Genomic DNA, 27,532 nt, shown 5'->3' on the forward strand with positions numbered 1-27,532 from the left:
CAAACCAGAATGAAACATTTGTTTCGGAAAAACTAGATAAAAATTGTCTATGACCGGACAGCAAAATCTTAAGTTTCTCAGAGGACCAAAATAGTTTCGTTATTGAATCCTTATCTTCTGCTAACCATTCGAGGGTGCTATAGAGATGAAAAAGTGAAAGTTTTAAATTGAAATCATCTATAAATTTTAATATTTTCTTGTCCGGTCATAGACAACAACTTGGTGTCCGGTCATAGACAAATCGCATTTTTTTAAATTTTCCTAATATTTCGTTTGAACTTCCGTTTTATTATCTTATATCTACTGTAGTCGAAAGATAACCAATCAACGATGTCGTTCATGTGCAGTTCAAATTTTACAAGCCAAAAAAACTTACCACAATACAAATGCAAAGTTTAGGCGATCCTCTCCCTACTACTAGGCAAAAGCTTCAGATGTCTATCATTGGTTTATCTTTTCAGATTGGATTACCATATTTCTAACACCATATCAGGCTACAATTTACTTTATTTTCATGGCGTTAAAGCATTATTAGGAGATTGTGTTTTCGAAAAATCTATGTTGTCCGGCCATAGGCGATGTCCGGCCATAGACGACTTCCCCCTATAGTTAAGTGATCATAATAATGATACTCTTCAAATCAGTTGAGGAACCAAAATTTACAAAAATCTATTTTTGAAGTTATTGCTTAAAAACCTTAAGTGTCCGGTAGTAGACGACTTCCCCCTAATGGTTTTAATATTCTTCTAACTACAAAATCAACTCATTTCTTAAAAACAAAAACATTAAACCAGAAGGTTCGAACCGTTCCAAATAAATGGGTTTCAGTAGGGGAGAATGAGGATACTTGATCCCTGGGGATACTTGATCCCTGGGGATACTTGATTCTTCAGCTATATCTCGAAACTGGAGTAATAATATCAACTACTTAATGCCATATTTTCAAAACAATAGTAAACTCTCAATTTTTTGAAGAAAAGGTTTTCCAGCATGTATGTTATGGTTTCAGCACGAAATTATTCATATTTATCCAAATATTAATATTCATCCAATAAGGCTGGAACAAATAATTATTTCTTCTTATGTTACTCCCTCCCCCTCTTCGAAAATTCCAAAAAACCCGAAGGGGGAGTAAATAAAAGTACGTCTCGGGGGTCGAGTGGTTAGCGTGGTACGACGGTAATCGCTGGTCCACTGATGTCATTGTTTAAATTCCCATCTCGGTACTGGGTGTTAAATGTTAATCTTAAGTTGCCCGCGTCATTTATTCAGTCTGTTAAGCCTAAATCGGCTAAGACGGTGTATGTCTTTTTAAATAAAGATTGAAGTATTTTATATAAATTTCGCAAAAAAAAAACAAATATCCGAAAGATTACAAGACTATAAAAAAATTTTTGGAAGATGGGTTCTATTTCACCTTTTGTATTCTTCATTTTATTGAATTTATCTATAAAAATTACTTGATTTTTAGGTTTTGTGCAATGATATAGCATACAATTTTGTTGCATACAAGCTATCGTATAATTTATACAAATTTATTTGTTTTTCGTATTATTTTTTATAGATCTTCCCCCCCCCCCCCCCTCCCCCTCGCGATGTTCCAACTTCAAATGACAAAAAAAAAAGGATTTGAAATTTGGTCCGGCCTAATTTCCTGATTAAATAGATTCAAAAAAATGCTTTTTACAAAAAATTGTAATGGAACTATTATCTTTAGATTTGTATGATTTTTGCCAAAGCTTAGAGAACCCTGATTAAAGGATCAAGTCTCCTCTACATAATAAAGGATCTGTAGTCTCCTGTAACTTACAGAAAATCAAAACTTTTTAGTCCCTCGAAAACGCTTCCAGTTCATCTATGGGCTCATGTATCGTTCTAACTTTGGCAGCATATAAACATGAAATTTCACGCTGTCAGAGAACAAGAAAATGGGATCAAGTATCCCCATTCTCCCCTACATATAAACCATTCCACTCTTAAACACGAAAATCAACGAAGATTCCTCATCTTGAATATTCTGATGCGAAATTCTGAATTCAGGTTTCAATTCTGAATGCTGTTTCTGGGTCCAGCTACTGGATTATTATTCTGAATTCTAAATTTGGTTTCTTTTCGTCTAATATTTTCGTTAAATAACAAATGCTTCATTGATTTACAATTGTTTTGATCAAGACTGAAGGAGCCTGCCAAGCTCGAATTTCGAAAGACTTTTTTGTTTGCCATGAATACAAAATCCACAATCCATGAAACTACACGGTAAATATCTCAAATTTCAATTTAGTACCTAGGATGTCCAATTTAAAGTCAGAATGAGCAAAAATTGTAAGTGATTATATGTTATGAGTCTTCGAATGTTTAGATTTTAAAAATTTAAAATCATTGAATGACCTACCTTAAAATTTACATTCTCATTCCTTTGTATTTGGTTTATGACCCCTGAAAAAGAGAGAAGAAACTGTTGTTATTTCTATAAATATACTCACATATTTAGAGTAAAGGCCCCTAAGACAACTTCCTTAACTGTTTTCATAACTTCAACATAATTGCGTTCCATGTTTGTTTAAACGTGACATTCATTCATTGAACTATATTTCTAATATTCTTTTATGAAACTATGCAGGAAATAGTTCAATCCATTACGTACTTGAGAGCCAATTCATGATTTATTTTCCACATCCAAGTTCTCTCATTGTCGTACCAGGTCCTTACTTCCGTCGTACAAGGAGACCGACATTGTCTTAATTTATTCCACCGTCTTCAGGGATAAATTAAAAATCTTGCGTTGAAGGTTCATGCAATTGGCATTAGCTTACTTCGAACGGAACAAAAGCGCAGGATAACAGCAAACGTTTACACAAGTTACCAGTCGCAATAAGCCATGAAATTAGGATAGCTTCATTGTAAATATTTCGGTTGCTGAGACTTGTTTTTATTTACATCTTGGTTGCTGAAGGTCTCCCATACTTGTCGGGAGACTTGAGACGAGCATCTCATCAAATGTAAACAAGTCTCAGCAACCGAAATCGCAATCCAACTTGCCTAGTGTGGACTATAGGCTTAAGACAATTTCAGGTAGCACAATATTAGACCATATAATCAAATCCACCGTGCAAGTTTATTTTATACAAACCAAGGAATATTTAAATATTCCTTGATACAAACACAGTCTCCAACGGATGGGGCTGCCATGAGCCAGGATTTGTCTGTTAAAAAAGATTTTTTAAAGTTCTTCCAGACATTTTTCACAAATAACTTTACACAAATTTACACAGAAGCCGCATATATTCGAAGAACATCAAAAATTTTAATAGTACTTTATGTTTTTCTACGTAATGATTTGAGAAGAGGCAGAATAACACATGCGTTTTTTCAACATTTGTATTCTTATTCATGTGGGAACCCTGGCGAAGGATATCGAAACAAAGCAATGCCACGTTGATTTGTATTTTGTATTTTGTAATTTGTATTAGACTGGTTCAGCTCATCTATTCGAGTTTTTTACGAGCGATAAAAGTCTCGGCAATAAAGTTTATTTTCGATAATTGACGCTTTGTTATTTTAACATTTTGATATTGTCAAAGTTGCAAAAAAAAAAGCTAAATGCAAGTTTTTAGTTTAAATTTTTAGAAGTTAACGTACAGTAACGTACAGTTCAACTGAAATTCGACTTATTGACTTTTTTCATTCAAACTGTAATATGTCAAATACGAAAAAACATCTTTTGTTGAAAATTCTGAAAATTAACCGAAATCGCTTTGTTATCCATACTTGTATTGAAATCCAAATCAGAGACTCATGAATTCTAGTTTAAAAGTTTTAATGATCCATTCATCCAAATTTTCTTGTCATTTTGGCCTTCAACGGAATAAATTTATTACATTACATTCCCATGAATCGTAGAAATAATCAATAGAAATCGAGGTTTTCTGTCCAAGAATTGAAATTTCTTCCTCGAGTAGTTATTGATTTCCATTCAGAGAATCTCTTAAAACTGGAGATGTTTAAGTTAAAGGAACTCTCAGTGACCTTTCTGTAGAGCAAAGAGTTTGAATGAAAGAAGTTTAAAATGTCTAATTTGCATAGAATTGATGTATCTCATGTTTTAAATACTTGAGAAAACTTTAATGTCATCAGATAATAGATAAAAAATAATCAAATCTTAAAATTTAAAGAAACAATGTCATTGGAGTTAAACGTTAGAAATTTGTAAAATTGGAGATATTCTTGCGTGCACCCCAACGTTTATTAAATCATGCACGGTACTGTAAATAAATAATTTGTGCAGTTGGTAATTATCTAGAAAACAATCCACTTGATTAAACACCAACCTCTTAGCTAAAAAGCCATCAATTCTTTGTTCATTTTAAACCATGCATTATAAGCAATGCTGAATACATTCAAGTAATTTATTAATATAAATAGACTTTTTGCACTGATCTCCCAGCGTATTAAGTTCCTAGCTTCAAAGAGGTCAAAATAAACAAAATTACTCGGAAATCAATCATGTTCATTCTCTATGAGTCCGACTGTGGTCAGCATAAAATAGTAAAAATGAACCGGTCTAATTCCAATTATTAGAAAACGGTTTCCTATTCTTGTCGCAAAATTACGACGAATTATGGAGATTCGATATCAATCGAAAGTTGATAAATTGATATGAATCAGATTAGTTTGAAATCATTTTTTAAATTTTATTCAATCATGTTTCTGTTGGATTTTATGATTTTGATCGTTACATGCATTGACAGGAAGCGTTAAAGCATAGAAACACGTTGTGGGGATCACTAAGTTCGTCTTTCAATATGGCGGAATGCGCCAATAATTAATTTCACTTCGCGATTTCAAAATCAAATATGTATCTCAAAAAATAGTGTCAAAAGTGACAAATTTATGATAGAAAATAAATTTACAGGCGTAAGTTTATCATGTAAAGTAGCCAATTAAAGTGGAAACAGATTTTTCGGCTCTAAAACATGCATTCATGAATTAAGACGAATCAGAGGGCTACGACGGAGGTAGGTACACTTACCCTATGTGAAAGTGTGTGGTGTGTGTGTGTGTGTGTGTGTGTGTGTGTGTGTGTGTGTGTGTGTGTGTGTGTGTGTGTGTGTGTGTGTGTGTGTGTGTGTGTGTGTGTGTGTGTGTGTGTGTGTGTGTGTGTGTGTGTGTGTGTGTGTGTGTGTGTGTGTGTGTGTGTGTGTGTGTGTGTGTGTGTGTGTGTGTGTGTGTGTGTGTGTGTGTGTGTGTGTGTGTGTGTGTGTGTTTTTGGTTACCCAGGTGGTAAATTCGAAGAAGGTATTTTACGAATTGGTCCCAATGCACGTCGAGTGCCGTGTCTACATGGGAACAATGGGTGAACTCGTTATATACTCATCCGTATATACATATGCCCTAAACTCCACCTGGGGCGTCAGACTATTTCCCAAACCGGTACCTGCCCTAAGGCAATACTTCGGTAGGGGTGTCTAATTCACGCATAGCGCTACTTTCGCAACACTCGCCAAGAAGTTCATATTTAAATTAAATAACATCCTGACCGCCCAACATCGTCTTCACGATGTGGTCCTATCGGCTACGCTGGTTGTTTTGGGTAGTTCATTTCATAGCTTCGGACTCTTTAAGCTTAGTAAAGTTAACCTACGTTATCCTACGTCTATTGCAATTTGCGTCAGTCTCCAACTCCTTTGCAAAGCTGTCATTATCCGGGCGAGCCCATCACTGACTGCTTGCCATGTGTTGATGTCATCACACATCTTCTGCAACATGTTGTCTGCTGTAGTTTCTGGTCCGCAGGCGGCGAATATGTTTGCACGTTCCTCTTCAAATCTTGGACAATAGAATACCACGTGTTCGGGTGTCTCGTCCACGTCACCGCATGTTAGGCAGACCGGCGAGGCCGCATGTCCGAACCTGTGGTGATACTTCATGAAGCATCCATGACCAGTCAGGAATTGCGTCATGTAGAAATCCACTTCGCCATGCTTTCTCTCCATCCACTCTTTGATGTTTGGGATCAAACGATGGGTCCACCTTCCTCTTTCCGAGCTGTCCCGCAGCTGCTGCCAGTTGACCATGGAGCTATCTCTGGCTCGTGTTCTCACGTTTTGCGTGCCTCTATTTTCGTAGCAATATGAGTCCTCCACCAACAAAACCGAGATGGGCATGACTCCCGCTACAACGCATGCAGCCTCCGACGAAACGGTGCGGTATGCACTGATGACCCGCAAATTCATTCGCCTCTGTACACTGTTCAGCTTCTGCTGGTTACACTGGATGTTAAGACCAGATTTCCAGGCCGCCCCTCCATATCGAAGGATTGACGAAACTACACTCGAAATTATCCTTCGCTGACTACTTCGAATCCCCGAGTTGTTCGCCATTATCCTCGTGAGTGCGGCCATTGCTGTTGCCGCCTTCTTGCACACATACTCAACGTGGTTTTTAAAGCTGAGCCGGTCGTCAATCATCACACCAAAATATTTAAGCTCACGCTTTGATTCGATAGTACATGATCCAACTGTAATCCTGCCTGTTTGCTTTCATTCACTCTCAGTTGAAATATCTTATCGCGGTATGGGGCAGGGCTTCCCTGTCTATCCTCGGGCGATTGCAGACATTACAAAATCATTGCATAAAAACCATATTCAAACTTCCTTATCTCTACCCTACGTCTTTACTGTACTCGAATACAACTTACAGTATTTTACCTCTTACCCACTTGTGTAGTCTGCAAACATTATTGTATGTCTCCGACAATTTGAACTCATTAGACAACACAAGAAATTTATTGTTTAACTCAGGCACTCGTTCTCGCCATACTCGTCAATCACATCATTTGCTTCGAAGCTGCTTAACATCTTTTGGTCAACGCAGAATTTCTTACATTGGACCTGCTTCTTACAACTGCCTTCCAGAAGTTGTCAAAAATGCTAACAACCGCAAAATTTTCAAATCGAAAGTGATACGTCACCTCAAGGAACTTCAGTCGTAAACCTTATCATCATGCCAGTATTTTTTATTTTTTTTATTTTTTGTTACACATATATTTTAACTAATTTTTTTTCTAAAGTAACGTTAACATTTTTTTTTTTTTGTAAATATTTTTTCCTAGTTAGTATATTAGCTTTATCAATTAATTTTTAATTTGTTTCTTTTGTATTAATTATTTATAAAATATGGATCTCTTCAAAGGAATACTCTTTCCACTGAGATTCATTCTTAGTTTAGTTTAGTTTACTTGTCTAGCTTCATTCCCTCGCATTATGTAAAAAAACATTTTTGTTAAGGTTCTCAGCATGAATAAACTTTGCTCGCGTTTTTGTTTTTTTGTTTGCTGCCAGACATGCTGAGAACAGAAAGCGTCCATTACCAGGGGGCTCATATGAGCTTTTTGGTGTGAGGGAGTGTGGTGGGCCGCTTTATATGTGTATTAAAATCAGGTTTGATATCAGGACCATCTCGGTTTTGTGGTGAGCCAACTGCAAACTTTTGGAGTGCATCCAGCTCTCTACCGCATCTACAGCCTCTGAAGCTCTTAGCTGGACGATTTCTGTAGAGTAACCCGTCGCTAGTAGCACGACGTGCGTCGTCCGCAAAACCAACCAACTTTACTCCTTCTGGCAGGCTCAATGTCAGCACCTCATCATACGTAATATTCCACAGAAACAAGCCCAGTATCGACCCTTGCGGCACTCCAGCTGTAACATCCATTTCCTGAAATCCTTCGCTCGTCATGTACAGAAGCTGACGGTTCTGGAAATAGCTTTCCACTAAGGGAACATCCATAAATGACGTAGCATTTGAGGGGGAGGGGGGGGGGAGTTTGACTTTGTGTGACGATGTGTGACGGAGGGGGGGTAGGGGTCCAAGTAAAGCTACGTAGCTTTAATTAAATATCGAAAAAAAAATCAAAATTGAGCAAAATTATGCCTAATTCAATCCAGTCTGAACATGTAGCTTTTGACTCCTACTGCCCGACTGTTTTCAAGCGTATCAAGGAGCGTACATGCAAGAAATGCAGTTTATATTTTGCTTCAAATGTTCTCCAAAAGGAGCATAGCAAAATCTACAAGGCCCCAGCCTCGGATAGAAAGATTCGTCCAAAGCGAATTGTAGGCAAAAGAGGACACGAAGTGCTGGTCATCACTCCGGAGGACGATATAGAGTTAGTGGAGGCAGCTGACATCGCAGATGCAATTATTCCAGCCGAACAGACGATGGAGGAAAGCTGCCCAACGATTTCATTGGAATCCCGAATGGAGATAATTTGGACTGACGCAACTGATTGAATACTTATTAGCTATCCTGTTTGTTGTTTTTTACTGATTGATATGCTTTTTTAAACTTCCATTTATAACATCTTTCCCTTTTTTTTGTTATTTTTTGTATTATTCTTACAAAATGCTGATAATAGAAGTAAAAATAAAAAACCGATTCTTAAAAATGGGGGGGGGGGGGGGTTATTTAAGCTACGTTATTATCTAGGGGGGGTCTATGACTTTGTGACGAAATGCTACGAGGGGGGAGGGGGGCGTAAAAAAATCAAAAAAAAGCTACGTCATTTATGGATGTTCCCTAATTTGCAGAGATATTTCGGTATCCTCATTTTTATAAGCGAAGAAACAATCGCTGCCCAGCTGACACCATTGAAGGCGTTACGCACGTCCAATGTTACTACCGCACAAAAACGGTCCCCTCTTCTCTTCTTGAGTCTGGCTTTATCAGCCGTTTCGATGACAGTTCGAATAGCGTCGACTGTGCATCGCCCTTTTCGAAAGCCGAATTGATTGTTGGACAATCCGCCTTCGCCCTCGGTTTACCGCTGGATACGATTCAAGATCACCTTTTCCAGAATCTTTCCAACCGTATCCAGTAGGCATATTGGCCTGTATGCCGATGGGTTCCCCAATGGCTTTCCTGGTTTGGGCAGCATAACCAGCTTCTGCCGTTTCCAAATATCTGGAAACATTCTTTCCTCTATACAAATTTGCAGTGACGATCGGAACATTTCGGGAAATTCCATAATCGCGGCCTTAACTGCAATGTTCGGTATACCATCTGGACCCGGAGCCTTTTCCAGTTTAAGGGATTTGGCGATGTCGCCCAGTTCTTCCAACGATATTAACTCCTCCTCGCTTGTATCCCAGTCGTACGGGACTTGCGGCCAGCTATTGATATCATGATGAGGGAACAGCTCTCTCGTTATTTCCCTCAGTTTGTTGGGGCACATTTCAGGTGGTGTGCTACCGCTTTTGTTTTTTGCCATAACTATCCTGTAGGCATCGCCCCATGGTCGGTCATTGGCATCAAGACAAAGTTTCCTTAAACATGCCTTTTTACTATCTTTAATTGCCCTGTATAGGTTTCTTTTCGCATTTTTGAAAAGCGGCCTACGTTCGTCTCTCTCCATTTGAGTTCGTGCTCTCTGCATGTTTCGTCTAGACGAAGGCAGCTGGCACGCAAAATCGCGATTTCCGCAGTCCACCAATAAACTGGTGGATGTGGGTTTCTACGATTAGCTCTCCTCGTCATTGCTGCGTCACAAGCACGTGTTAGTACTTTCGTCAGGTTTTCCGCCGACAAGTTTGACAGGTTTTGCTCCCATTTCAAAACCTCGACAAAGACATTCCGGTCAAATTGTTTTGTCCTCCAGCGTCGTTCACCTATCATTACCTCTCCTCTGACTGACTGTGCACATTTACCCACACGATCACGAATCGCAAAGTGGTCACTATGAGTGTAGTCCTCGCTCACCCTCCAATTACTTGTCCATCTGGGACTAGCAAATGTGATATCTATAATGGATTCACGTCCCTCTCTATGGTAGGTTCTAGTTCTTTTAATCGAGCGAAGATTTTTTTGAAAATTTATATATGTTTCTAATATTTTAAGTTAAAATTATGTGTCGAGTCGATGAGTGAAGTTTACGTTCTACTATTGATTAAGAAGTTCTTGGAAATAATGCTTAGTATTAGGTGTAATGTGCTGTTCAAAGTGTAGGATTGGTATTTGGTTCGAAGATGGTGGGCGAGCGCGGTGATGACAAAACGTTTTGAAAACGTTTGATGACAGTGATCAAAATAAATGTAGATGGTACTGAAGAAGTTGTTCGAAAGGTTTGAGTCCTGAATAAAGTTGCCGTTCTTGGAATCGGTTGTTCGGTAGAACATCGGGTGATAGAATGCAGAGCTAAGTACGATTTTGTCTTTTCCCTTTCAACTTTTTTCATGCAATTAGTTAATTATACACAACTACAGATAGGTGCATATGTACTAAAGAAATTCATATTGCATACTACATATTCAGAAATTTGGAATTTTAAACGCTAGAATTAGGAAAATGCTATTCGAGCACATTGTTCTGATTCGTTGAATAATCTGCTCGAAAAATAATGCTTTTTACACTGCCACCTAGTGAGTAAAAATTACCCAGATTTACCTCAAGTTGCATAAAAGTTAGTATGCTAATATTTTAATAAGGAGTGTCATAAGGAGTCAAATGTTAGTTTATAACAAATTCACACAAATCTTATTTAAACCTTCCAAGTTATCGATTTTCTATGAAAGCCATATGTTTAAGCATAATTAGTTTACTCAACGATCTTGTATCTCTATTTTAACCTGTGTACGATGTTACATTTGAGAATTTATTTACTTTGAATCTTGACATATTATTATTTATTTCAGAGTAAAAATTAGGAATATGCACTGAACAAAATACATAGGCATTTCACTAGAATTATTCAACGAACCATTTCACTTGATCAATGTTTGCATTCATGTTCAGATAGAAGTTTAAAACTTGTGGAGCACAGTAATGATTGAATTATAAGATGAGTTTTCAACTTCTGAAGCATTTTCGTTGTAAAATTATCCATGTTAACCTGGTAAGGTTGAAGACACAAATATGACAGATTTTCTCTATTTACTGACCTTTTGTTTTGTTATACATACTTTAAAGCAATGATGCTTTATTATTGTTGAAATATTTTTATTACATTTTTGTAAATAGAGTTAAAAAAAACAAATTGAATAATCATCATATTGCATAGCTATCTCTAATAATTTTGGTAACATGCATATAATTTATGGGCATACCAAATTCCGGCTGATTGTGGAGTATATTTAGGATTAGGATTTAGGATAAGTCCATCATTCATATTCCAGAAAGTTTAAAAACAATTGTTCGAACTCAATTTGTAGTTTCATTCAAGAAAAGTTATAAACAGATAATCAATATTTAAAAATGAAATCAATCAAAAATTAACTTTTTCACACTGTTGGCTTAACCATATGACTAGAAATGACAGACACTAAGTGCGCAATTGAAATTATTAGATAAACAAAACTTCTTATATAAAAAAATAGTCATCGTAGAGTTCAAACACTATTCACACAACTCAATATTATATTACTTGTTTTGTATTATATTCCAAATAGTAAGTGGTTTTAATTTGAAAAAAAATGGCTCAAACCGTAAATTTTATGTATTTTGTTGTTGTTTTTTTTTTAAAGGATTTTGAAAGAGTGGCAAAAATCTATTCAGTTAATTCCAAGACTTCAGCTTTCTGATTCTGACCATGTTTTAGGGTTATATAATTTTCACAATTTCAGTTTAAATATAACTCAAAGCAGAAATATTTTTAAATTTTTTTAAATCAAAATAGCTTAAATTTCCCTGTTTTGGTTGATTAAAAGTTGAATATATTTTTAAAAGAAGCATTTCGTATAATCCTCGACCACAAAAGGAAACAGTTCATCTGATCATAGTAGTTTAATAACAATGCTACTCCACAAATAGAATCATATTGAAGGAAAATGCTAGTTTCAACAAAGATCAACTGAACTGAAATGTTTCTGATCTTAACTTATGCTACGGATACAAAAAAAAATCCTTAAATTTTGATTTTCTATGAATGTCTCAAAGCTAGAAAAAGGAGTATTGTAATAACCTCAGTTTTTTTAGTTCTTTAGTTTAGGAATTTCAATCAAGATTCCGAGAATAGGATTTAAAAACTAAAAAGCACTGGTCAAAAGTGTTTCCTGATCTAATCCTTCCACCTACACTCCAAAACCAAATTATTTGCTAGGATGCAGAGGTGACTTCGGTCCTAAAGCACAAATTTATTTCTGCCATCCCTCTCTCTATTTTTACTAACTATCTATTGACTACTAGGACGTGGCCAGCGCCGTTATTAACGTGTAAAGAGAGAGCATCAGTTTTGGGCATTGTGAATGTTTTGTCAATCCCAGGCACCATGCATTTGACCTCTGAACAAAATTGATGGCCTCGATCAATCACGGAGTAGCAACCATTGGCGATGTGGACTTATTTCTACTGAGCCACGCCTGTGTTCATGGTTCTCGAAGTGCATTTGTTGTAGAAAAATGAAAAATGATGATAATGTTCGCACGGCCTTGATCAGGAAATAAAAAAACGTTAAATAATGTGTTGAAAAATAATTGAAAAAATTAATGTGTATAATTTTAGTTTCCTAGTGTTCAACGCATTCAAATTATAAGTCAATATGATTGGTAATATTATAAAAAATGGTTTGTTTTAGATCGGACGGAAAGTGAACAGGTTATGAAATTAAACACAGTGGGTTCCAGCTACAGGTAAGCTGAGAGTGTCTAGAGGTAAGACAGGTTAAAAGGTAAGATTATTTTACCATACATATATTTCTTTGATTGAATATATTATATAAGAACGTACAAAAAGTTGCCAGCTGGGCAGGTATCTACACGGATGCGGAATACCTGTCGTAGATTCTTAACTCTAAATATGTTATGAATTTTATACGGCTGCGAAACAGTCTGCTCGTTCTACAAGTAAGACATACACCTACACGAAACATTTTCATTTCATGTCAGTTCACACGAAGCCATGGTGTCGGGTATGTGATGATTTGCATTGAAGATTGGCCGAACTAAAAATCTAAAGGATGCAAATTAACGCATACGTTGGCGAAACTGCGGTGAGTCCGTGCACCCATGGTGGATTATCTACATACATACATACATACATTCAGGGCTCTATAATAGGGGTCTGCTACTAACACTATGTCTAGCTTCTCTTCCACCGCAATCTGAAGCTGTTGTGCTTCGTGACAGTGGTTGAGGTTGATTTGGATTACTTCCAAGCCCTTGGTATCGCTGCTAGCGCCTTTTGGTAGGCAGAACACCTTGGGTTGCCAGTTACATGGTCACCAGTGCAAATAAGACACTTCGCCGGCTTACCAGATTCTCCGCACCCCCAGCATAATCCTCGTCTGTCAACTCCCTTGCAGTCAAACGACTTGTGGCCGTACTCCATGCATCGAAAGCATACATCTGGTTGCTGGGAGATGGTCTGACAAACTGACCATCCCACCTTTAGCCGCCTGCACTCGAATGCTGCGTTGGCTGCTACCACTGGAAGCCTCACAATTGCAACCTGTGTTCCGTATTTGGGAGGACCCTGTCTCAATCGGATCGAGATCTGATCTTCACCGATCTTACACTGATCGACTAGCGCTGTCCTGACTTCATCTTCTGTCGTAATTTCGTCGAGGTTTTTGATACGGATGGTTACTTCGTGACATAGCGCACGCACCTCCGCCTTCTCGCCTAGAACTTCCTCCGCTAGCACCTTGAAGGATGCACTCTTTGTTGCTGAACTTCGTTTCAACTCGAGGATCATCTCCCCGGAACGAGTACGTCGGATCCTCCTCACGTTTTCACCTAGTCCAGCAAGCTTGTCGTCGGTCCGCATTTGACGAAGCACGTCCGCGTACGTACCCTCTGGCGCCTTAACTACGATAGCTTCACCTTTTTCCCTAACGCGGCTTCGCTGCTTTTTGGGCTTGGAGTTTGTTTTCATAGCTCTCTCCTTACGGTGTTTACGCGTCACTGTTTCCCATTCGGAGGGCGCTCCCTCGTTGGGTCTGTCGTCCTTGCCTTTCAGTTGGCCAGGGTCCTGTCGAACCATCGGGTCTCGGGCCCTCTTCTTTTGGGTGCCAGGTCTTGTATAACCTGGTGAACCTCGTTTCCTCTTTACACTCTTAGAGCTTTTCGGAGTAGTGAGCTCATTCCTCACCGTTTGAACGAAGGCATCGATCCGTTTCGGGCGACTGACATTCACCTTGGAGGGTTTCTCCGCCTCTGTTCCTTTACTAGTAGCGCTGCCATTTAGCGCTCTTACCATCTCTAGGATTGCTTTGTTTGCCTCTGTAAAAAGAGCCATAGCCTTTACAAGCTTGTCCTTGACCTCCTCAAAACCAAGCTAGTCAAAGCCTTCATTTCTGTCATCGCGTCCTTCATTGCTTTCGGCATAGGAACTTCCTTCTTCTCTGGAGAGCTGACAGACTCTCTTCCTTCTTCCGCTATGGAGCCTTCTGGAGTTTCTACCAGTTGGACAGCAAGCTGCCGAGCTGGAGATCGCCGTAGACTCCTGCCACCGAACGGATTAGGGCTTGCACCCTTCTCCGCACTCTCCTCCTTCTTTCTCTTATCATTAGTTTTAGTATTTTGAATCATTTGTGAATCCCACGAGTAGCTAGGGAAATATACGGTCGACTGCGCCAGTGCCCTGCTTTAGCGCAGCAAGGACTGCAATACTGTGGGGTTTGTCCCGGTGCCCCACAGGCTACCGTTATCGACTGACACATTTACAACCCGCCAGCCTTCCACCTCATAAGCACGGTCCGTTTCAGCGCTCCCATGAGCAGCACACCTTGGGCACCTTGGGTTGTTTCTTTCCAAAAGGTCCAGTAGGGTAATCCAGTTCCGTTTGCCATTGTCGTCATCGAGAGGGGGGTTGCTGGATTTGTCGCCTCTTACGACATGGGCCAGTGACCTAGGGGTAGTATTCTTGGGTCGCTACCCCACGGCTGTGTGTGTGTGTGTGTGTGTGTGTGTGTGTGTGTGTGTGTGTGTGTGTGTGTGTGTGTGTGTGTGTGTGTGTGTGTGTGTTTTTTTTTTTTTTGTCATATTCGACACTCCTTGACGACGTGGGACTTTGGTGGGATTATTTCATGTTTCATTCATCAATCCTATCTGCCAAGTAGGATTTCCTCAATTGCACCCTTCCGATTCCTATCTGAAACAGCTTTATGGGTCGTTTGAGTTCTCTGCACCTAAAGAGTTATTTTACTGTTTCAGATCTTCCCTACCATGATTACATTGACTTGTCGCGGTGTGCATAATTATACTACACCAATTTTCAAAATCAACATTTCAAATGAGAATTTAATCCAGATCCTCATTTTTGCATCTCATGCTGGTTTTGATTCTTAGTTGTACAATGTGTATCAGCCAATGCAAGATGTGTGTAGTCACCCCATGCTATGCTATGCAATGCTTAGTAACAGGAATCTTCATTCTTCTGTAAGATAGGCTTGAATTACAAAAGTTAGCACACGTACACTGAGAGGATAATGTCAATTATTAGAAAGTTTGTTAATGCCAGTCAGGCATAGAATCTTTTACCGATAATTCCACCTCCATTATTGGAGTACAGTCTGATATGTGGGTGTAGTCTTTGACTGCCTACACAGTAAACGAAAATTACCGAGTTCGGTAATTATTTTACCGAAATCCTAACATGTGGAGATCGTTAAACTGTTCGGTAATTTTTTCATGGCTGAGAAGTGACAGCTGTCAAATATTACGGACCTTTGTCGGTAAAAATAACCAAAACTCGAGTTACGTCAACACCATCCAGACGGTCAACGATAGTAAAACAAAAACAGATGTGGCCTCGACTGATTGATTGGAATGCGGCGTGGCGAGCTTCATTAGAATTAAATTATTTTAAACACAAGTGTTTCGGCTAATTGAATTGATAGGAAAGAACCATATGTTCTTTATGTCTAGAAAGACCATATGTTCTTTGTATTAGAATTGTATAAAAAGGGATTAGCAATTGGTAGTAACTTTAGAATCAGTTCAGGTACAGTCAGAGTTAGTTCAGACTTAGGAGTGGTTCTCATAATTGTATGTTGGGTTATTAAGAATAAAATATATTTTTTTATTCAAACCTAGCGTGCAATTATTAATTGGCGCCCGAATAGGGACTAGTGCAAAGTGAAAGTGTTTTAAGTGAAGAAATATCCTGAAGAATCGGTAAACTGTAAGAGGATTTTACCTAATTCAGTTAAACAACAGCACTTCGAATATTAAGAACTGTTAGAGGTTTTCTTAAATTCGAAAAAACCTTTCAAAGTGTCTCTAATCGCGTTAAAAGCAGCCGTGAAAGTGGAACCTGAGTCCGAGAGTACTCGAAAAAGGATTTTTCTGTTTTCATTGAGAGGAGATTCAACTTGTGCTAGTTCATCGCTCCTATATTTCCCGTTGACCCGGAACGGAGGAGTTACTTTTTAGAGAAGTATAAACAACTCATCGTGTGCCCCCACTTCTCCACGAGTTTGTTGGCGTTCCCAACGAATGATGAGGATTTACATGTAAGTACAAAGAAAAATAATTACTCAAATAAGCGTGAACAGGGTGCATACCCCTAAGTGCATCGGCAATCCGTAATTTGAAAGAAATCAAAAGAAATAAAAGAAAAATAAAGTGAAAAAGTTGATAAAATAGAAAATAAGTGAAATAATAAATTAAAGCAAAAGTGAATTGAATTTTCACCATAATTATATTTGATTTGAAAGAAAAAGTGAAAAATCAAGTGAAAATTAAATTTAAGATTAATAAGTTATCACAATTATAAAATTATTGAGAAAAAAATAAAGTTCATTTAAAAAACTAAAAGGACAATTTTTAAATTGAAACAGCTTACGAATTTCTTAAGCATCAACCCAAATTGTTCCTTTATAAAATATAACAAGATAAAAAAATACAAAAAAAATAAAAATAATCATAACATTCTTTTCAGCTCATTAATCAAAAACATTCTTTTCAGCTCATTAATTAATTTTTTTTTATTTTCAGCATAATAATATTTTTTGTTTTCAGCATTTTTCAAAATACTATCAAACATTGACGAATTAGTCAATACTTTTAGTAACCTTCAAATTAAATTCCCAAGAATTCCTAAAATGAATTCTGAACAAATTTCTGCTCTTCTAAATAGGATAAGTGCCCTTGAGAGATTGGCATTTCCTACGGAAACTGATGATAGCGATCCACCAATTCATTATACAAAACCTGATGGATCACCAGTTAATTTATCAATTTTAGAAAATTTTTCAGATTTAGTAAAAGGTTTACCCGTTTTTACTGGAAATCCAACTGAACTTAGTCATTGGATCCAAGATGCGGAAACTCTTGTAAAATTATACACTCCAAAAGAAAATTGTAATATTGATTCAATTAATAAATTTCACATGGTTTGCAGAGCCATTAGAAGAAAAGTACAGGAAGAAGCTAATGATGCTTTAGTTGCATCTAACGTTAACATAAACTTTTATAGTATCAAAAAAGTTTTATTGACTTACTATGGAGAGAAACGAGACTTAACAACATTGGATTATCAGTTAATGAATACGCAGCAAAGAGGAAGACCTTTGTCGATATTCTACACGGAAATATCTAAACTGTTGTCTCACATTTCTAATCACGTAAGAATTAGCAACGAATATTCTCATCCAGAAGCAATAAAAGCTATCATAAATTGCTATAATAGAAAAGCAATTGATGCTTTTATGAGAGGATTGGATGGCGATATTGGAAAATTTTTAAGAAATTTTAACCCGGATTCTTTAGCTACAGCTTATAACTATTGCATTACGTATCAAAATGTAGAATTCAGAAAGAATATTATACGCAGAGTTCCAGATGTCCCACCGAGACCACAACCCAGGATTCAACCTCAACAACAACCTCAACGGAATCAACCAATATTTGTTCCGGTACCCATGCAAAATTATAGATATCCCAATAATCAATCTTTCCAGCCAAAACCGCAACATCAAACGTTTCAACCACGACCACCAGTTCCAGCAAAATTAAATAAACCAGAACCTATGGATGTAGATCAATCCATAAGATCTCGACAGGTAAATTATGTAAATCGGCCTTCTACTTCAAGACCTCAACCACCCTTCAAAAGACAAAGAGTATTTAATGTGAATACTCTAGATCCTGATCCTCAATATTCCACAATATTGGAAGAAGAAGAAAATATTCAAACTGAAGACGATTTTTCAGAAGATGTAGAGTTAGATTCTCTGACATTTGAAAAGTATATGCAGACATACGAAAAGCAATGTAATAAAACTGAAGAAACTGAAGAATTTGTGCAGGAATATGAAGATTGTGCAGATTTTAATTTTTTAGAATAAAATCTACTTTACCATATTTTTTATTCTATGGTAAATTGAGAGAACCATTAAAAGTTTTAGTAGACACTGGGTCTAATAAGAATTACATTCATCCCAAGTTTACGAGAAGATTTCATAAAGTTAAAAAACCTTTTAAAGTATCTTCTGTTGGAGGAGATCTTAAAATTGAAAAATATTCGCAAGGAAGATTTTTTAAACCATGTTCTAATCTTATAGTAAAATTTTATCACATGGAAGAATTAAAGACATTTGATGCAGTTTTAGGTCATGATACCTTAAAAGAATTGAAAGCAATTATTGATGTAAATAATGAAAAGATTATTTTGCCCAATAATTATGAAATTCCTTTATTACAGAAAGAATTTCAACAAATTAATAAAATACAAATTAGAGACGATCATTTAAAAACTTATGAAAAAAATGGTTTAATGAAAATTTTAGACAAATATCAAGATTTATTTCAACCCCCTGATGAAAAATTGCCATTTACAACTAAAATTAAAGCTACTATTAGAACAACTGATAATGATCCGATATATAGTAAATCATATCCTTATCCTCAAACTTTTAAAGATGAAGTTGAGAAACAAATTCAGAAATTATTGAATGACGGAATTATTAGAAAATCTCATTCACCTTACAATTCACCTGTATGGATTGTTCCTAAAAAAATGGATGCCTCAGGACAAAAGAAATTTAGAGTTGTAATTGACTATAGAAAATTAAATATCAAAACAATTAATGATAAATATCCGATACCTGATACAGCCGCAGTATTATCAAATTTAGGAAATAATAAATATTTCACAACTTTGGATTTAGCATCTGGTTTTCATCAGATTGCAATGTCAGAATATGATATTGAAAAAACAGCTTTTGCAGTAAACAATGGTAAATATGAATTTTTAAGAATGCCATTTGGACTTAAAAATGCACCTGCAATATTTCAAAGAGTTATGGATGATGTTTTAAGAGAACATCTTGGAAAAATTTGCTATGTTTATATTGATGATATAATAATTTTTGGAAAAACTTTAGAGGAACATTTGAAAAATTTACATACTGTATTTGAAACTTTAAGAAAAGCTAATTTTCGAATTCAACCAGATAAATCTGAATTTCTTAAACAAGAAGTAGAGTTTTTAGGATTTATTGTATCCCAAAATGGTTTAAAACCTAATGACAAAAAGGTTCAATGTATTAAGAATTACCCTCAACCAAAATGTTTGAAAGAATTAAGAGCATTTCTAGGACTTTCAGGTTATTATAGACGTTTCGTCAAAAATTATGCAAAAATTGCAAAACCCCTGACAAAACTCTTAAGAGGTGAGGATGGCCATCGCCAAATTCTTAAAAATGAATCTAAAAATTTTAAAATTAATTTAGATGATGACGCAATTAAATCATTTAATTGTCTTAAAAATATTTTGAGTTCTAAAGACGTATTAGCGTTCCCAGATTTTACTCGTCCATTTATTTTAACTACTGACGCCTCTGATAAAGCTATTGGTGCAGTACTTTCTCAAAAATTTGATGATGGAGAAAGACCAATTACATTTATTTCAAGAACTTTATCTCAACCCGAAGAAAACTATTCAACAATTGAAAAAGAAATGTTAGCAATAATATGGTCATTAAACAATTTAAGAAATTATATTTATGGTATGAAGATTTTGATTTATACAGATCATCAACCATTATCTTTTACGATTTCTCCAAGGAATAACAATGCAAAATTAAAAAGATGGAAAGCTTACCTTGAAGAACATGATTATCACATTGAATATAAACCAGGTAGAGCTAATGTGGTTGCAGATGCTTTATCTCGCATCCAAGTTAATTCCTTAACACCTACGCGACACTCGTCAGATGATGATGACAATACTTTTATCCCCTCTACTGAAGCACCTATTAACGTTTTCAAAAACCAACTAATATTTATTCCTAACCAAAATTCAAATTATCAATTAGAAACACCGTTTCCAGAATTTAAAAGACATATATTTTGTGAGCAAACTTTCGATAACGAATTCTTATTGAATAAATTAAAAAGATATTTCAATCCAAGAGTCATTAATGGAATATTTACCAATGAACTAATCATGGGTAAAATTCAAGAATTATATAAACAACATTTTAATCCAAAATTAATTAAAGCAAGATTTTCACAAATCAAAGTAAGAGATATTTCGGATGAAAATTTACAATTAGAAAAGATTAAAGAAATACATGAAATTGCTCATAGAAATTCAAAGGAAAATGTGTTCCAATTGTTAAAAAAATGTTACTTTCCCCAAATTGGAATTAAAACACGAAACTTTATTCGTAATTGTCAAATTTGTAAAACAGAGAAATATGAAAGAAATCCCCAAAAGTATATTGATATTAAAACCCCTAATCCTACTTATCCAGGAGAGATAGTTCATATAGATATATTCGAGTTCAGCACACAAAATTATTTTATAACATCATTGGATAAATTTTCAAAGTATGCCAAAGTCAAACCAGTAAAAGGAAAATCTTTAAATGATATAGAGAATGAACTTATTGAGTTATTAATAGATTGGGATTTACCAAGATTAATAGTTATGGATAATGAACCAACTTTTGTTTCAAATGTATTAGAACAAAGAATTAAAAATTTAGGTATTGAAATTTTCAGAACTCCAGTTCATAGATCAGAAACAAACGGACAGGTAGAAAGATTTCATTCAACACTTAGAGAAATAATCAGATGTATTAGACACAAACATAATACTTTACCTTTATTAGATTTGGTATTAATGGGAGTTCATTATTATAATTACACTTTTCATTCTTTTATAAAAGACACACCAAGAAACATTTATTTAGGTCCTACAGATAATATTAATATTCAAGAAAGACAAGTAATTCGAGATAAACTGAATGAAAAAATTATAAACTTATACAATAGAAAAAATGAGAAAATCATACCTAGAAGTTACCCAACTTTTGAACCAAATTCAACAGTATTTGAAAAAACATTCGATAGAATAAAAAGAGAAAGTAGATACAAACCAATTATTGTAAAAGAAAATCATGATTCATACATAATTGATAATAGAGATAGAAAAATTCATAAAGTAAATTTACGGAAAAAATAATGATTCATATCTTCTTTTCTTTTTATTTACAGAATATTAGGTGTATTAAGCACAATTATATTACAAATATATTCTATCCTTCAAATACACGATCTTTCAAATAATCCACTAGCAATAATCCCTTTAGGACAGGCAAAGATTAAAACAGGTTATTTCAGAATATTACACCCAATTGATTTGATACAAATAGAAAACACAATAAACAATGTAAATCGAGAAATTCAAAACAAGATGATTAAAAATCCTTTAAATGATTTGATTCTGATAAAAAATTATAAATTATACGAAACATTCATGAAATTGAAGCCGTTTAGTTCAAGCAGACCAAAACGATGGGATAGCATCGGCAAAACTTGGAAATGGATAGCAGGTACCCCAGACGCAGATGACTTGAAGATGATCAACACCAGCATCAACTCCTTGGTACTCCAGAATAATCAACAAGTATTAATCAACGAAAAAATTGGAAAACGAATTCAGGATATAACAGCAATCACCAACCAAGTTCTGAAAGCTGAAAAAGAGAGAACGAAGAACCGATCTTTGGAATTTAATCAACTCATAATGTTATCAAACCTTGATTCACTACAAGATCAAGTCGAGACATTGGAAGAAGCGGTTTTAATGGCAAAACATGGAATTCCCTGTAGTAAGTTATTAACGATACACAATTTTAATAACATTGCTACTTATCTAGCCAAATATGATATGTTTATATCATCATTTGAAGAATTATTATCAAAAGCCAAAGCACAAGTTATGATGAACACAACACATATTCATTATATCTTAAAAATTCCGCAATTATCAATCAATACTTATGAACACATCTATGTTGATTCGATAATTAAGAATGACAAAAGAATTTCCATAAAGCAAAATTATTACTTACGAAATTTATCTCATATTTATGAATTGAAACATTCTTGTTCAAATGAAGCAGAATATTTCTTATGTGAGAATCAAGACATTGATATTCCACCACATTGCATAAAGGAATTGATATTTGGACAACATACAAATTGCACCTTTGAACGAGTCTATTCAAAAGGATTAATAAAAAGAATAACGGATGCAACAATTTTGATTAATGATGCAGTTATCGAAATAACATCAAATTGTAGCAATAACAATCATATTCTTAATGGATCATTTTTAATCCAATTTGAACAGTGCAATTTAAGAATAAATGGAGAATTATATTCGAACTATGAGATGACATTACCAAATAATCCTTATCATCCAACAACAGGATTATTAGTGAACGAGATAGGAATAATTGACTCACCAACCCCGGAGTACTTGGCGAATTTAACATTATCCCACCGTGCAAAAATGGATTTCATCGAACTACAGAACCAGTCATTGGAATGGAAATTCAACCTATTTGGATCATTCACCGGAACATTGGTAACGATAACTATAATTTATTTTGCCATTCGTTTAGTTCTTTCTAGAAGGAATTCGCTTCAAATAAACATCAAGCCTGAGAAGATAGACGAAACAGCATTGACAGAAATATCAACAGAGCCTGAGTCTTCAACAAAACAGTTGTCGGAGGAAAAACGAAACGAGATTGAAAAATTCCTGAATGTATCAACACCTTATCGAAACATTTGAGCTTCTGGAAGAAGTCACTTAAGAAGGGAGGAGTTACGTCAACACCATCCAGACGGTCAACGATAGTAAAACAAAAACAGATGTGGCCTCGACTGATTGATTGGAATGCGGCGTGGCGAGCTTCATTAGAATTAAATTATTTTAAACACAAGTGTTTCGGCTAATTGAATTGATAGGAAAGAACCATATGTTCTTTATGTCTAGAAAGACCATATGTTCTTTGTATTAGAATTGTATAAAAAGGGATTAGCAATTGGTAGTAACTTTAGAATCAGTTCAGGTACAGTCAGAGTTAGTTCAGACTTAGGAGTGGTTCTCATAATTGTATGTTGGGTTATTAAGAATAAAATATATTTTTTTATTCAAACCTAGCGTGCAATTATTAATTCTCGGCTGATCCTCTGTCAAAATATTGACAGTTGTCAACATGACAGCTCGTTATATAACCGGCCGATCGGTATTGTTGAACCGAAATGTCTTTAATTATTACCGAAAGGCCGGTTATTTTTAACGGAAAAACTAAAAAGCTCGGTTATATAAACCGAACAACTGGTAGACTTAACCGAAAAAACCTGTAACCATTACCGAAATACCTAAAACTATTACCGAAATACTTGAAATTTTTACCGAAATACCTGTAATTATTATCGAAATACTGATAACTTTTACCGAAAAAACTGTAAAAGTTCGGTAATATTTACCGAACAATCGGAAGAGTTTACCGAAATATCTGTAATTATTACCGAAAAATCGGTCAGTTTTACCAGATAAATTCAAAGTTCGGCAATGTTTACCGAAAAACCGGTGATTTTCACAAAATTCCACTACTTTTTACCGAAAACTCGGTTGTTTTCACCGAAAAACCGATTTTTTTCGCCGAAATATCTGTTATTACCGCATCGCCGATAATATGAACCAAAAACTAAATTTTTCACTAATTTTTACCGAAAACCGTAAAACGTTCCGTAGTTTCGGTGTACGATACCCAGCATACTACACGAGATGATTTGAGTTTCGAATATCATCTCATGTAATATGCTGAAACCTGAATACCATGTATAAGCTGAAACCACCAAACGTTTTACGGTTTTCGTCAAAAATTACCGAAAAAAATATTTTTTGCTAAATACTACCGCATTTCTAGAAGACGCCTCAATAGCAGAGGCTCAATCTACAAATAAAAATGTGGAGCTGGATCAAATAATTTTAACTTTATTTTCTGTTTATGGCAACATGATACCGTCTCGTGGCTTTTCAAGGAATCCCCTAATCCCCTCCCCCCTCCCCTACATTCTGTGGACAATGGCCATCTGCCACAGGTGACTGGAGGAAGGTTGTCACAGCCACGGGACCTGGAAGTAAAGTTAATTTTTTTTGCTAAAGTGCAGAAAATAAACTCATCCGATGTACCTTTACTGGAGCTGCGATCAAATAAGCAATCCGTTCCATGCGAAGAGCCGCGGTGCTGGTGATGTCCCAAATCCGATGGTCTATGTGCGTTCAAGTGCATGCATGTAGGCCAACGAAGCAATAAAAAAACTGCTGCTCCATTGCTCAAAAAACGCGAAACCGAAAATGCCGAACAATGGCGACGACTGGCCGGTTAAAAGATAACCATCACACTCGAGCGCACGAAAGAAGTCGAAACGATTAATTTCGGTTGCAAGAATGAGAAGGAAGACCCGGAGTGCCAAAAATTGACAATCGAATTTCGACGTTCGTCTTGACAGCTACACTGTTTGCAGTTTAATTTCTGTAATTTTTTACCGAAAATTGATGGCATTGAGATTTGTTTACATCAAAATAAAAGAACTTCGGTAAGTCAAGAGCCGATTTACTGAACTCGGTAAAAACTAAACGTCAGATTGATCAATTACCGAAAATTTTCTAATTACAGAACTAGTTCTGTAAAATGAATTACCGAACTCGGTAATTTTAGTTTACTGTGTATGTCTTGTTCATAAAAGATCCGTCTTTCTAGTTCAGTGGAACCATCGTTGTAAAGCAGAGAAGTCTCAGGCCCGACGGGCCTTAATCATTAAGAAGATTCCGTGTCGGCGCGACCTGGGGCAGGAAGACAGAATTAAAAAAAATTTCAAACGTCAAATTTCTCTCATCAATCTACCGACTAGTGCGAAGGTTCAAATTTTACTTTCTTATAAAGTGATGTTCATTAAAACTTTCTTAATGCTGAAAAGTACCTATTTTGCATTTAACAATTTTTTAATAAGGCTTGGTTTTGTTCTGGTACATTCTTGCAGACTCATGCGTGTTAATTCGCTAAAACTTCGTAGAAGTTTTTAAAGCTGATTTAAAGAAAAGTTTCTTTAATTATTGTATTGTTAAATTTTGGACTTTATGTAGAAAAACCTCATTTCCATCCCCTGAAGGAAGAATTGCAAGGCCCAACACCAAGGAGCATAGAAATATCTTAGCATCTATGCTCCCAACGAATTAATATCAAATAAACATGGGAACGTATGGTACTGTTGTCCACGTTTCTTCCTCCCCTGGTTCCAGTCGTCTCTGCGTCCAATACTGCACAGTGGGCCCGGCCTTGATAAGATGAATAGTGAATGTATTTTTACTATTCACCGGGATGCTGACCAGGCTTGGCAAAAGTCATCGTCATGAGGCGTGAAGCTGTGACTGTGAAGCCTCTTGGTCCGTCAAACTCAATTGACTGTTCCTTAACGACCAGTCACTTCGTTTGCCAGTCATTCATTCCCCATTCATTTGAAGCTAAAATAATAACCTAGTCAAGCAATCGCATTCAAACGACCGATGACGAAAAAGAAACGCATTTATTATTATTGTTGCTCCTACCAGCAAGCCGAAGACGACCGAAGACGAACAAGAAAAGCATTTATTATTATTGTTGCTCCTGCCAGCACGCTCGTTTTCAGTTTTTTATTGCTATTGTTGCTCTCTGCCAGCAAGTCGTTCAATTAGTTGTACCTGCCGCGCAGCAGCCGATCGAAGTGTGAAGAGATTTGTCAGTCACTCTCAGGAGAAATTTTGACCTCCTACACATGGTCAAAATTTCTCCTGAGAGTGACTGGCAAATCTCTTCACACTTCGATCGGCTGCTGACGGCAGGTACAAGTCTTGCCAGATCTACGGATTTCTCCGTAGTTCTACGGATTTTCAGCATTTCTACGGAGCTACGGATCGATGCTCGAAATCTACGGATTTTCAACATTTCCTACGGATTTTCTACGGGTAACCGAAAAAAATCAAGAGATTCTGCGGATAAATGAAAATTGTACCTGACGACCAAAAAAAAAAAAAGGTCATCATGTTTTATTTGGCCGAAATCAGTACATTTTCCGATTTTCGTAAAATCTACGGACTTGAGCGGTTTTCAATCTGGCAACGCTGGGTACAACTAATTGAACGACTTGCTGGCAGAGAGCAACAGTAGAGCAACAGTCTTCGCCAGTCGATGATGGAGAAATGTTGATTGTTGTCGTGCTTTATCCGTCATGCGAGTAGTGAGGCTCCGTCAATTGAGAACAGTGCCAGTCGTTTGATGAAACAAAACTAGTCGGGTCAAGCGTGACGAGCGAAATTTACCATCACTAATGCTGACAAGTTCTGGCTGTGTACGTATCATAAGTATAAGCATAAGCATAAGCATAAAATTTCGTAGAAGTTTTTAAAGCTGGTTTATCATAATTGTTTGATTAATTCTAAAGATAGTCACAATAACAGAATTAGTTCTCATGGACAGAAAACATTTTTATACACGGAAAATAAAAAAAAGGTAAAATTTACCTTTTTGCGAGGTGAATTTTTTCCACCCCTCTTTCGAGGTAAATTTTACCTTTTTTTCATTCACCTAGCATTACCTTTTTTCAATTGACCTAGCAAAAATGAAAATTTTACCTTTTTCGCATTCACCTAGCAAAATAGTAAATAATACCGTTTTCTCATTTACTGATTTAAAAGGTAAATGCTGGTTGGTTTGATTGTTTCTTCAATAAGAATTAAAAAAATACAAAATTCTTTCAAAATTGATATTTATTGGAGATAAATAGGGACTGGTACTTCGGCTTCGCGTTCTACTGAGCCGCTATGGCCACTGAATCCACCTGCGTTGCGTACATTCATGGCCTCCTCCGTTCGACTAATCCGGTCAGGTTCGGCTTTTCCGGCTGGAGGATGACGTGGAATACACCTCAAAGCTCTATGGGCCGATCTGAAACAAAATTAATAGTATTATGACGAGAACCAGTACAACTAAATGATATTTAAGAACACTTACCATTCTATTCCGATTTTCACATATTAGGCACAAAGCAAAACTTGTTCCTAGAATGACAAAACAGCTTAACCTCAATGAACGGGTTCGGCGAATAGTTACTTTTTTTTAGAAGAATTGTACCGTTTTGTTTAGCTCAATCCAGGTCAATTACACCTCGCTACGAGGTAAGTTTTACCTTATTTGGATTTACCTTTTTTCTAGGTGAATTATACTTTTTTATCGAGCTCAATTCAGGTGAACTTC

General features: G+C 36.1%; 1 protein-coding gene across 14 annotated transcripts in view; it reads right to left on the minus strand.

The window, feature by feature from the left end:
* LOC129738893 (serine-rich adhesin for platelets) overlaps positions 1-27,532 on the minus strand; it is a 160,147-nt gene that overhangs the window by 82,766 nt on the left and 49,849 nt on the right. For all 14 annotated transcript variants that reach the window (XM_055730221.1, XM_055730219.1, XM_055730211.1 and 11 more), the window contains exon 3: positions 2,393-2,436. The gene's annotated coding sequence lies outside the window, so the exon portion shown is untranslated. The remainder of the gene's footprint in view (positions 1-2,392; positions 2,437-27,532) is intronic.

Source organism: Uranotaenia lowii, chromosome 1 (assembly GCF_029784155.1).
Source record: "Uranotaenia lowii strain MFRU-FL chromosome 1, ASM2978415v1, whole genome shotgun sequence".
Classification (NCBI taxonomy): domain Eukaryota; kingdom Metazoa; phylum Arthropoda; class Insecta; order Diptera; family Culicidae; genus Uranotaenia; species Uranotaenia lowii.